The sequence below is a fragment of the Lethenteron reissneri genome, chromosome 28 (genome assembly GCF_015708825.2).
Source record: "Lethenteron reissneri isolate LAM-NWPU_2019-01 chromosome 28, ASM1570882v1, whole genome shotgun sequence".
Classification (NCBI taxonomy): Eukaryota; Metazoa; Chordata; class Hyperoartia; order Petromyzontiformes; family Petromyzontidae; genus Lethenteron; species Lethenteron reissneri.
In genome coordinates, this window is record NC_083806.1 from 2,998,421 (window position 1) to 3,010,917 (window position 12,497).

At 46.0% G+C, this 12,497-nt stretch overlaps 1 long non-coding RNA gene across 2 annotated transcripts; it reads left to right on the forward strand.

Annotated features, from left to right (window-relative positions):
• Positions 1-875: 875 nt before the first annotated feature.
• On the forward strand, positions 876-12,216 carry LOC133348810 (uncharacterized). Of its 2 annotated transcripts, none has more exons than XR_009755836.1 (8): positions 876-961; positions 1,377-1,526; positions 3,302-3,417; positions 4,008-4,122; positions 5,638-5,662; positions 5,873-5,981; positions 7,530-7,669; positions 8,102-12,216. It is a non-coding gene; the product is annotated as an uncharacterized LOC133348810 (long non-coding RNA). The 2 variants fall into 2 exon arrangements; XR_009755837.1 differs by having other exon boundaries at positions 1,402-1,526.
• Positions 12,217-12,497: the final 281 nt, after the last annotated feature.

The window sequence follows — 12,497 nt, forward strand, 5'->3', positions numbered from 1 at the left end:
AACTATTGTCATTGTAGTGCATATTTAATGTGGCACTGCACTCTGATGTTGTAGGAGAAAACATGTATTTAAAAGTCTATTTAATTAAGTAGAACGTGTTGTATATATTTATTTAAAGTTGCGCATTTTGCTGTGACGTCACATTTCTCACCCCCCCCCCCCCCGTCGTCACACATCGTCACAAATGTCTGACCCCCCCCCCCCCTAGGTGCGTGACGTCATTTATGGGCGGCCCCTCACCCCCTGCCCTTAGAAATCTCATCTTTCATCCTACAAAGTCCCATCACAAGGGAGAGACACAAATAGACAACCAAATATTTTATTTTATTTCTGTTGCTCGTATTGAAACGTCTGTACGCCGTATGGACCTGAGAACTCAATTTCTCCGTACAAAAATACGGGTAAACCGTATGGGTTTGACAGGTTTGTGTTTAGATTGCTGTCCTTCCCCCGCACCTCCGATTAGCGCGGTTGGCTACGTACGGTACGAAAGAAGTTCAACGCACATCCAGTAGTGGATTTACAAGAAGACTGTGCGCTTCCGATGAGACCAGAAGTCTATTTTCCACTGGGAGACCTGGAAACAAAAAATACTGTGCAGAACATTGAACAAATGTTATAGTGCAATACATTATTATGCAAAAGATGTCGTAGCAACAAAAGTTCCCGGAGTGCTGTAAGACAACATTGAGATTCATGCAAAATTCAGTTGGAAAGCTCTGTTAACTTCTGTTAACTTCGTGGAAATGTACTGCAACACATGGCACTGAGTCCGATGGTGAACCTGCCCGGCGGGTTTGCGGTTGGGCTGGGGTGGGGCACTGGCGGTGTCAGTGCTGGTCACGTCAACGAAGCATCCGAGGCATTCGCTCGAGAGGGGACCCGCGCTTGTGCCACATCAGCTCGTCTCTCTGGGAAGCATCTCTTGCGTGCGCCACGGAGTTCCTCCATCCGTCCTCTGGTGAGTGGCCCTCCCGAATCGCACACCTCTCATTCTGACACCTGGCACCCACCTGGCACGCTCCTGGCACGCAGTGGCGTAGCCATGGAGCGTGCTGGCCGAAAGGGGCCCTACGGGCTGGGGCCGCCGGGCGATGAAGAAGGGGCACAATTAAACAGAGGGCCCTATTCCATAACTATTTTCACCGGGGTCCTATGCTGTAACTGTGCTTCTTCTTATGACATTCATAGCCACTGCGATCAATGTCATGAGAATGTCTTTTACGATCCCAGAAAGCCTCACTTAGTCACAGGACTCTTTTTTGGGAGGGAAGGTCCCTGCATTGGAATGTTTGGCCAATTACATTAACGAGTGTTTTGACGTAGATGGGGAAATTCTATTTATGATTTTGTTCGTATTTTTGTTTAAATCTTAGAGGTTGGTTGTGTATGCGAGCTCAGTGGAGGAGGCAGCCAGGGGTACGAGTGGAGGAGCAGGAGGGGGCTCTTCACCGAGAGGATGCCACCCTGGTTGGGTCTCGTCGCAGCCTGGACCCTCTGTACTCTCGGCGTGGAAACTGTGCAAGGTAAGGACGTCGCACAACAGCGCAGTGTAACTTTACGCCATGTCTGCTGTCGAGGCTCCTAAGCCGTACACTGCTTCAGGGCATTTGGGTGTGTCGGAAAGACGCCAGAACAATTAATTGGGTGGGGGAGTCGACAGCCATTCGTGCTGCCCACCCACTGTCCCTGGTCAAGTTCACACTCAAGGCCTTCCTGTTTTCCTCTGCCTACGACTGCCCGACCGCCTCAAAATAAATGTTCCCACTGTTTCTGCGCAGCATCCGAGGACGTGGCCAGATTCATACGCGATATTCACGTAATCAAAATTGTGTTGAATATTGTATTGCACAAAATCAAGTTCCGATGCAATAGTGACGAGACTTGTTACATTCAGTTTGTGTAGATAAGCTGAGAATCGCCGAGTACCTGATGTAACTGATCTACGTTCACATCATCTGAACACATTTCCCGACAGGTGCAGCGCCACTCCTGATGTCTCGAGCGTTAAATATGGCAGCCCCACATCCCAGGGTATTCCCTTAGGTTAGTCTTGCGTCAGTGTGTTTAATAATGTAATGACTTCTCCAGCATGTCTTCACCCTCCCTACTCAGCCTTCTCACATTTGCCTATCCAGTATTCTCTTGTGAAATGTAAATGTGGTTAGGACGCACACTGTTCTGTGTTGTTGATTGTTCAGAGGGAGAACCGTGGTGTCTACAATCGCCTTTCTGTACCTTGCACAGGATGATGGCAGTAGTTTGTGGGTCTACACTGACAACCAAATATTATCATTGTTTTTTTACCCTTTTATCTGGCAACAAAACTGACACCTTTAAAAAAAGATGTCAGTTTTGTTGCCAGATAAAAAAAACTATTATCATATTTTGTTACTGGCGAATGAGGTTCCAATGGTGTGAACCAAATATTAATTCTTGACAGACGCTTTGGACTTCAGTCATATTGGTCTGCCAGTTACTCCTCTATCAGTCGAGTTATCTCCATGAAACGTGTAATTTTTATGGACATAAACTTCCATGGGTTGTTCCATCGTCATCGTCGTCTGTGCTAGCCATAGGTCAAATGTTTAATGAATCACACAGGCACTGATGGAATAACCAATGGGGCTTTGACAGGAGGGAGTTATGCCTGTAAAATAAAACATTTCGCTGAGGAACTGAACTCTGTTTTAGGTGGAGTATTTTTCTACCTATGTATAGTAGTAGGGTTTTACCCTTTAAACTGATACAAAACTGACACCTTTATACAAGGCATCATGTTTGCAATAACCACAACACAAGCAGTCAAAATGCAAACAAAAAGAAACTCTGATAATGATAATGATATGCACTGTCCTTGAAGTTGATTGGTCCACACCCGAGACAGCTTTCCTTAGCGCATAGTCTCCATTGGTGTTGGACCAGATGACGCCAAAAGGCGTACAATTCAAAAACAGCGCACTATCAGAGTATTGAGAGCTCGGGGTAAGCATTTACACTATGAGACCTCCTTTACTAGTGGCAAAATATAGTAATGGAGACGTGGCTCTAAGGAAAGCTGTCTCGGGTGTGGACCAATCAACTTCAAGGACAGTGCATACCATATCAGAGTTGTTTCTTTTTGTTTGCATTTTGACTGCTTGTGTTGTGGTTATTGCAAACATGATGCCTTGTATAAAGGTGTCAGTTTTGTACCAGTGTAAAGGGTAAAAACCTACTACTATATTTTGCCACTGGTAAAGGAGGTCTGTTTGCCAACACTAAAAGTTTCAATATTTCCCTGTGTCCGCACTCCCTGCAGACAGGCTGATGCCGCAGATTGAGGCAAAGCACTACTACAACTGCGAGGGAGCTGGTCCATACATGGTCCATCGCTCGGACTGCTCGCAGGTTCCACAGACCTGGGCCATCTACAAGGTACGGGCTCACCTGAGACTCACCTGTGATGCCACTCATTTTAAATACCCGTTGGAAGTCTGATGGAACACAATTGCCTCTCTTCATTTTTCGATTTAAAGCTTTTGTGACTGCAGGGATTCATCTTCTTGGTTCTTTCGGTAAAGTCACGTAGAATAAAATAATAGTGAGAATTATTTTATTTTATAATATTATTTTATTATGTTTCATTTTTATTATTTTATTATTTCCCTTCTACGTGACTTTACCGAAAGAACCAAGAAGATGCCTCTCTTCACTCAAGGCCTTCCGCCCACGGTGTCAGCAGTGATCAGTGACGGATCCAAGGGGGAGCAATGAGGGCGATCGCTCCCCTTTGAGACCCCAAATATTGTTTATTTTTTATTTATCAGAGGGGATGAATTAAATATGTATGTATAGATGTATAGGGCCAAAATTAACAAGCTTTATTTTTCGGGACCCCTCCACCGCCACATGGAAAGTTTCTAGATCCGCTTCTGGCGATGACGACGCATTTCTACGTTCTCATGACGTAAAATATGCCAATGACACCACCTGTAACTCCTTGGTCCGTCTCTGAACATCTACAGGACCAGCAGGAGGTGATCGCGAAGTACCACCAACTCCACGTGCGTGAAGCCGTGCGTCGCCGTCTTCTCAAACTGCACGCTCATCCTGTCACGCTGCCCGGCCGTGTTACTGCAGGTGAGAGCAGCAGCAGCGTGGCGCAGAGGAGACACGTGCACCGCACAGCAATAAGTCCTGGGTTCGATTCCCAACTTTCATGCCTTTCTGTGTGAGGGTTGTATGTTCCCCACCTGTTCTGCATTGGGTTTTTTTTACAATAGTTAAAAGACACACACACACACAACGAAACTGATATTGGCCAAATATTCCAATGCTGAAACATTGGCTGCAAATTACTCAGTCCAGATATATGTATTGAGGCTTTCCTGGGTAAGCAAGCATGATCATAGTGTAGTGCAGTAGAACCACGCGGAGACGAGGAATTCTATAATGTCTGTTGCCGTTTATTAAAACACTGTCACACTCGGCATCCTACACTCACACCAGTGTAGATGCACTCCATTTCGGTCCTTTACCCCGGACACTGAATACTATTTGGGTCCTTCCTCGGCTACACTATGGACTCTCCCACTCGTCTGCCCAGAGCGGGGGTTCAGCCAACACCGCTCCGCAACGAGGAGAGAGAGACCCTCTTCCAGCCGACCCTTACCCTAGCTCCCTACGACGACCCCCCCTCCGTCACGGGGTCCCCCTTAAGAACCCCTTGGGCGGCTCCTTCCCCCAGCTCGGCTCCGCCCACGTTCCCGAAGGTGCTCTCCCAAAGCCCCTTGCATAACCCGTGACGTTACGTCATCCTTGACTGTCAACCCGTTAGCACCTCCTTCTGTTTTCCCCCTCATTGGTTACTCACAATACTCCTCTACAATAGTAATACTGGTAGGAACCTCCTGGTTACACCAGCCCACAAGGGGTTATTGTGTCCGTGGTGCAGGGAGGGGCTGGGTGGGGAGGGAGGGGCTGGGTGGGGAGGGGAGGGTGGGGAGGGGCTGGGTGGGGAGGGGCTGGGTGGGTGGGGAGGGGCTGGGTGGGGAGGGTGGGGCTGGGTGGGGCTGGGTGGGGGGTGGGAGGGGTGGGGCTGGGTGGGGAGTGACTGGTCACCTCGTGCGTGGTGCCCTTATAAAACTCAACGTTTAACCTACTCACGCCGGCTTGTGCCCGCCCTCACAGTCGGCCATATTTGCGGAATACACCACGCTGCCGTTGACCCTGGCCATTGACCGAGCAACCCAACGTTCCTACCAGCTCCCTCCGCAGGAATGTGTTAATGAGAGCCTTATTCTAACTTTGCTTGCCTAGGTGAGGGTGAGGTGCGGTGCCGAGGTGGTAAAAAATGTGGCGTTTGCAATGAGGTCACCTGTGCAGTGGCACAGTGGTTAGTGGGCTGCGCTATGAACCCGGCGACCCAAGTTTTATTCCCACATTGACTGGCCTGGAGAAGTATGGTCGACATAGCGCGGGGAAGCCTTCTTCCATTGGTGGATTGATAATCAGCTGGAATGTATATATTTATATTAATGACAATTATGATAATACACACATACTAACAACCACACATGAAATAATGACAACAGCACACGAAAATGATATAGAAATGATGATGGTGGTGATGATGATGATGTTCCTTTTTTGAAGGTGGCGAACACAAGCTCTGTGTACAGTGAGTAATTTTTTAATCAAATCTCTCAGCCGTCAGCTCATTCATAGCAACCACAATATAAAAAATGCACAATATTTAATACACTATTTATGCCATGATATGCTGAAATAACGTTTACACAACTTCACACAAAGCCAACAACAAAACATCCTGTGACACCCACGTGTTAATTAAGTTGATCAACACCTCTTATAATTTTCTCTTTGGCAGTCTCCGACACCGCCATTGTGAACCCTCCGGAGGCCCTGGTCAGGCCAGGAAAGTCCATCACCCTCAAGTGCTTCAATAAAAACGGACGCATTCCCAGCGGGTGGAGCTGGTAAGTCACATCCACGTTAACAAATACGACGACCAACACCGATTCTTCTCCTTTCATACGGCGGGAAGATGATCAGCCACGTGTCTGTGTTCGTGGGAAGGCTGGGGAGTGAGCCAGCTTCAGGAGCAGCATCATGGTGAATATCCAAAACGCTGCCAGCGAATTATCGAAATGGGAAGTGGTGTTTCTGTGTGATGCATGGTTTGAGATTGGAGATCAATAGTCACACTGTGGGACATTCGTGGGACATTCGTGATTGCCTATTAGCCAATAGGCAAGAGGTAGCCTCTACCGGCACTCACATCTTTCGGTAAGCAGGTAAAAATTCAACCAAAACCTAAGCTATTCGATGACTTTTCACCATTCAGGGTCACAATTGTGTTCAATAATCAACGCCCTATTGTCTTATTTTGCTCCCTCCTTTGTATTGTTTTCCATTCTCTGTATCTCGTTTGTATAATAGTTTTCACACCACAATCCTAAAAGTACCACTAGCATATGATTTGATAATTGGTTTTTTACCCTTCTATCTGGCAACAAAACTGACACCTTTTTGCAAGGAGTCATGTTTGCATAGACCGCAATACCTGCAGTCATAATACAAACAAAAGAACATAACTCTGATAATGTGCACTGTCCCTGAAGTTGATTGGTCCACACCCGAGACAGCTTTCCTTCGAGCCTAGTCTCATATGGGTTGGACCAGATGACGCCATCATACTCTGATGGTGCATTGTCCTTGAGTTGTGCGCCTTTTGGCGTCATCTGGTCCAACCCATATGAGACTAGGCTCGAAGGAAAGCTGTCTCGGGTGTGGACCAATCAACTTCAGGGACAGTGCACATTATCAGAGTTATGTTCTTTTGTTTGTATTATGACTGCAGGTATTGCGGTCTATGCAAACATGACTCCTTGCAAAAAGGTGTCAGTTTTGTTGCCAGATAGAAGGGTAAAAAACCAATTATCATATTTTTACTGGCAAATGAGGTCCCCATAGTGTAGCATATGATTTGTATATAATTTTAATACACTGTAAATGGTCTATTCAGATAAACGATTTATATGCATGTTTTGTTATCATTATTATAAAGTAATGATCTTAGAACCCCCTGTGATGTTGCAGGCAGTGCTGATTATGCATTTAACGTCTGGCTGAAATTTGCGAGTCATCGTTGGTCTCGTAAGAAGATGTCTTTTGAACCACGAGTGGTGACATATGCCTGTGACTCCAGTGCTTTGGGGGGTAATAAGGGATAGTGGATCACGAAGAGATTTGTGAAACTGATCTGCGAGGTGGCCAGAGGGTGGCAGTTCAGCATCTGCGTCGCACACCACAACTGAGTGTTAAAGCCCTCGCATTCATGGTGAGGTGTCTCTGGTTGTCTCCCGCACAAAGAATCAACGTGAATTGGCCAAACAACTCAAAGAAGTAGGACACCTCTCGCAAAATAGTCTTCACGCCCTGTGAGATGTACCTGGGTAAGCGGATGGCATTGTGTTATTATTACGTCTGGGAAAACTATTTCATGTGTGTGTCGGATGCTGCAGGAATGGAGTGGCCATAGGCGGCTCGGCCAACGTCTCATCGATTCTCGTGCCGATCAGGAGCCCAGCAGACGGAGGGCGGTTCAGCTGCGTGTTCCCGGAGTTTGAGAGCACCCCAGCCCTCATCCTCACAGAGGCGTCCGGTGAGACGTGCTGCCTCGCTGTGTTGTTCGTCTCCCTCTGAGAATTTGCCTCCTTCAATTTGTGTGGTTGTTCCACGCCGCAGAGATAATAATAGTGCACCATCGTGTGTACGGGTTTTGAGGGAAGCGGTAGTGCAATGGTGAACGTGCTGTGATAGGAACCCATCGACCCGAGTTCGATTACCGCTCACGGCCAACACCAGTGGCGATTATTCGAACTGGTCCTGGGTCTCCCCTAGGTCGACTCAGCCTCAAATTAGTTCCTGGTGCAGTGTGTAAACATTGCCACTCGGGAGACAAAGGCGGCCCGGGCGTGGTGCTTGCCACCCACCTCCTCGTGTACCGTGGCGTCCTTCATAGGTGCTCGCTAACAGCACTTGCCCCAACAATCTGCTAAGGCTATACGGTGGGATCTTTGCCCTTGTCTTGCAGGTTTTGAGCAAGTCTCGACTGCGTTCCTCGTGTCTGCCCTGCTGGTGGTGGCCATCGTGGTGATATTCATTGCGCGGAGAGACGTAAACTCGAGTAGCCTGCTGTGACGTGACCTCCTCCTCACCTGAACACGGACACATGAGGATTACCAGTCCAAGCCAGCAGCATTAAACCGCTTGTCTTGCTGAACTCCAAGGAGATTAAAGCAGACCCAATCTGTGCACCTGTACACTGGGTAGATGGCATCATCCACAGCACATTCACCAACAACACTTTGGCGTTAAAGGGAAACAAATCTAGAAAATAGGTAATGACAACTTCACATTTTTATATTTCATATTTTACCGAGATGGAACATCTCATTTGCCAGTGTGTCCAGGGTGTAGAGCAGGGGTGGAGAACGTCTGGCCCGCGGGCCGTATAAGGCCCGCAAAATCATTTGGTCTGGCCCTGCCAAGGCAACTGCAGGCGGGACTCGAAATCTAGGAGCAAACCTGGAAAAGCAGTTGCGAGTAGCAACATCATCAATACCAGCTAACATCACACGCCTCGCCAAAGAGAAGCAGTTCCAGCCATCACATTAGGGGTGAGTTGAATAAATGTTTGACCAAATATAACTTCAACCGAGAGCATGGGTACAAACTAAGCAATCATTGGAAGGACGTTATTAACTAGGTAAAGACTGTGATGTTTCCATCCAATCTGCCTATGTCAGCTGTTATCTCGACTCTCTGTGTCTCTCTCACTATGCCTCTCTCTTAGATCTTTTATGCTCACATGTCCGTTGCATTGCCCTCTCATGCCTTTGGATTGCACTCTCATGCTCACATGTCTTTTGGATTGCACTCACATACTCACAGGCCCTGCGGATTACACCCGTTGGGTTGCACTCCCTCGTCGAGGAGGCCGCTCTTCTTCTCCTTTTCTACAGTTACATGCTTATTTTTCACGTTAACATCATGCTAATCTCTCACATTAACATCATGCTAATCTCTCACATTAACATAGCCACTTCCGTGCCCTCTAATTTCTCACATTAACATCATGCTAATCTCTCACATTTACATAGCCACTTCCGTGCCCTCTAATTTCTCACATTAACATCATGCTAATCTCTCACATTAACATAGCCACTTGCGTGCCCTCTAATTTCTCATATTAACATCATGCTAATCTCTCACATTAACATAGCCATCTCCGTGCCCTCTAATTTCTCACATTAACATCATGCTAATCTCTCACATTAACATAGCCACTTCCATGCCCTCTAATTTCCCACATTAACATCATGCTAATCTCTCACGTTAACATAGCCACTTCCGTGCCCTCTAATTTCTCACGTTAACATCATGCTAATCTCTCACATTAACATAGCCACTTCCATGCCCTCTAATTTCTAACGTTAACATCATGCTAATCTCTCACATTAACATAGCCACTTCCGTGCCCTCTAATTTCTCACGTTAACATCATGCTAATCTCTCACATTAACATAGCCACTTCCGTGCCCTCTAATTTCTCACGTTAACATCATGCTAATCTCTCACATTAACATAGCCACTTCCGTGCCCTCTAATTTCTGACATTAACATCATGCTAATTTCTCACATTAACATAGCCACTTCCGTGTCCTCTAATTTCTCACGTTAACATCATGCTAATCTCTCACATTAACATAGCCACTTCCATGCCCTCTAATTTATCACATTAACATCATACTAATCTCTCAAATTAACATAGTCACTTCCGTGCCCTCTAATTTCTCACATTAACATCATGCTAATCCATCACATTAACATAGCCACTTCCGTGCCTTCGTCGAGGAGGCCGCTCTCCTATCTTACAAATTTCTCACATTAACAACACTAGCCCCGGCCACTTGTTTATGACCCTTGAGCTACACCCATTTCAAACCTTTTAAAACAGTCTGCCTCAGCAGCAGACCATGCTTTCCCACCTGATGATGGACGCTTGTGTTGCGCCCGAAACGTTGTGATTTATTTGATTTTATACCGTGGCTTTACCGAAAGAACCAAAGAGTATGGATTGCTGCAGTCACGAAAGCTTCAAATCAAGATCAAATTTTCACAGGCTAATTTTTAAGTTGATAATTTTGTATGGCCCGCGAATGATGTTATAAATATCCAAACGGCCCTTGGCAGAAAACAATTTCCCCACCCCTGGTGTCGACAGACGCATCGTACATGGTTTGTGCTCGTTTGTTCCATCTCGTTTGTCCAATGTTGTTCTCTCTTTAACCTTAATATAACATGAGTATCTAATTTGCATATCAGTTGCTCAATTGTAAGTAATTGATTATTACAGTCACAAATCGACCCCTTGTCCTCAGCGTAAGCGTTTTTGTAAAATCGAGGAGGCATTGACGCGTGCCTGGGGAATTACGCGTTTCCAGAAAATGTGATTTTCACTGTTGGGATGTGGTTTGTACCACGTGGCCAAGGCTGCCACTCCAACAAAGTCCGAATTGACCTCTAATGGACAGATTACACTTATTCTTCACGTAAGTCACCAGAGAAGTTTAGTGGTTTGAAGTTTGCACTTTGGGTGAGAAGCAGGAGACATGGTACAATTATATTTCGAACCATGCTGAAAATTTCTAGATTTGGAACTCTAATCAGCACATTAATGATATGTGCTATAAAGAAGGAAAGGCCATTCAAATGAGTCGAGATGTTTGTTATTTGCGCTTGACCACCGCTGCCAACGCAGCAGCATCACCAATGTAATGTGTTAAATCGATAGACATCGGAGTGTCGCCGTTGTCGCGACAACCAGTTAAATGTTTACTTAGTTGCAGTTGCACGGGGCGTCCGCCAGAGGGCGCCACCGCTAACTCAATGGGGGGGTGTAGCGATATCAAATTGTGAAACAAAACTTTGGAGATCGTTATCAACCAGGCTATGCGTTAACTGCGTGTTAGCCGAAGCTCTGTGTTGCATTACATTACATTTCCAAAAGATTTGCTAAATTTTGTTTTCTCAAACGATTTCTCGCTCTAAAATTTACCAGGCTCTCATAGGGCCATTCGATCTTCTTCTTTCCCTCGGTCGCTTCGGGGTGGATTCATTGACTTGCTAATTCCTCTGCTCCAACAGCTGCCCCAGCAGACCCACCTCTCTCTCTGCCTCCCCCTCTCTCTCTATTTAAGGCATCGACACAGAGGCATTATTGGGTCTCTGTGTGTCTATGTTGTGTGTCTCTCTCTGTGTGTGTCTGTGTTGTCTCTCTCTGCTTGTGAAACTAAACTCGTTGGCAATGGGCCGAGAGTGCTGCCCTTCGTGTCGGGGTGTATGCGTCCGTCACGGACAGCCGCAGGTTGTGGCAACGCCCTTGAATTCCTCACGCGCCGACTCATCACGGGAATATCACAAGCGCGTCAATCACTCGGGGTATCTCTTAATTCAGAATTCACGAGTTTTACTCTTGTTAGAGACTTGTGAACTTAATTTTAGTTTTTCATACGTATCAAATGTAATTTTTTGAACGCCATTCGAGACCATAATTTTTGCGAAGTTAATTGTCAAGCAGTAATGATGACAATGCCCTTTGTTTATCCATGAAAGCCTCACGGAGTCTCAAGGCTGTCTGTCAGGGCGGTGGTTGTTGAGAGAGCAATTATCAGTGAGAAGTATTGTCTCAATATAAATCTAGGGCGGTGGTGGTGGTGCCAGCTCCATTAGAGGCCCTTGGCAAAAAATATTCTTGGTTGTGCCACGTGGCAAAAAAAAAACATAGGCGTGCCAAGCTGCATAGCTTAAATATTTGTGAAATAATGAAGGTAATTGACTCATTACAATGAAATGCATATTAGCAGTACTGTGTCGGTATGAATTAGCTTTTTAATATATGAAATTGAGTTCGATATATGGTGGAGCTCTAAACAATTGCTCGGTTTTTTACACTGTGAGACCTCTTTTACCAGTGGCAAAATGTAGTAATAGGTTTTTACCCTTTTAACTGGTACAAACACTGACACCTTTATACAAGGGATCATGTTTGCAATAACCACAACACAAGCAGTCAAAATGCAAACAAAAAGAAACAACTCTGATAATGATATGCACTGTCCTTGAAGTTGATTGGTCCACACCCGAGACAGCTTTTCTTAGAGCCTAATCTCCAATTTCAAGGACAGTGCATATCATTATCAGAGTTGTTTCTTTTTGTTTGCATTTTGACTGCTTGTGTTGTGGTTATTGCAAACATGATCCCTTGTATAAAGGTGTCAGTTTTTGTACCAGTTGAAAGGGTAAAAACCTATTACTACAAATTTCTCGGTTTGTTTGTGCCGAGCGCCACCACAGGCCCAGCCAGTTCTGTGTCGAGGCGTTTGTGGCCGCTGGTACCGTGCAACTGCAAGGCACGGCACTCTCTT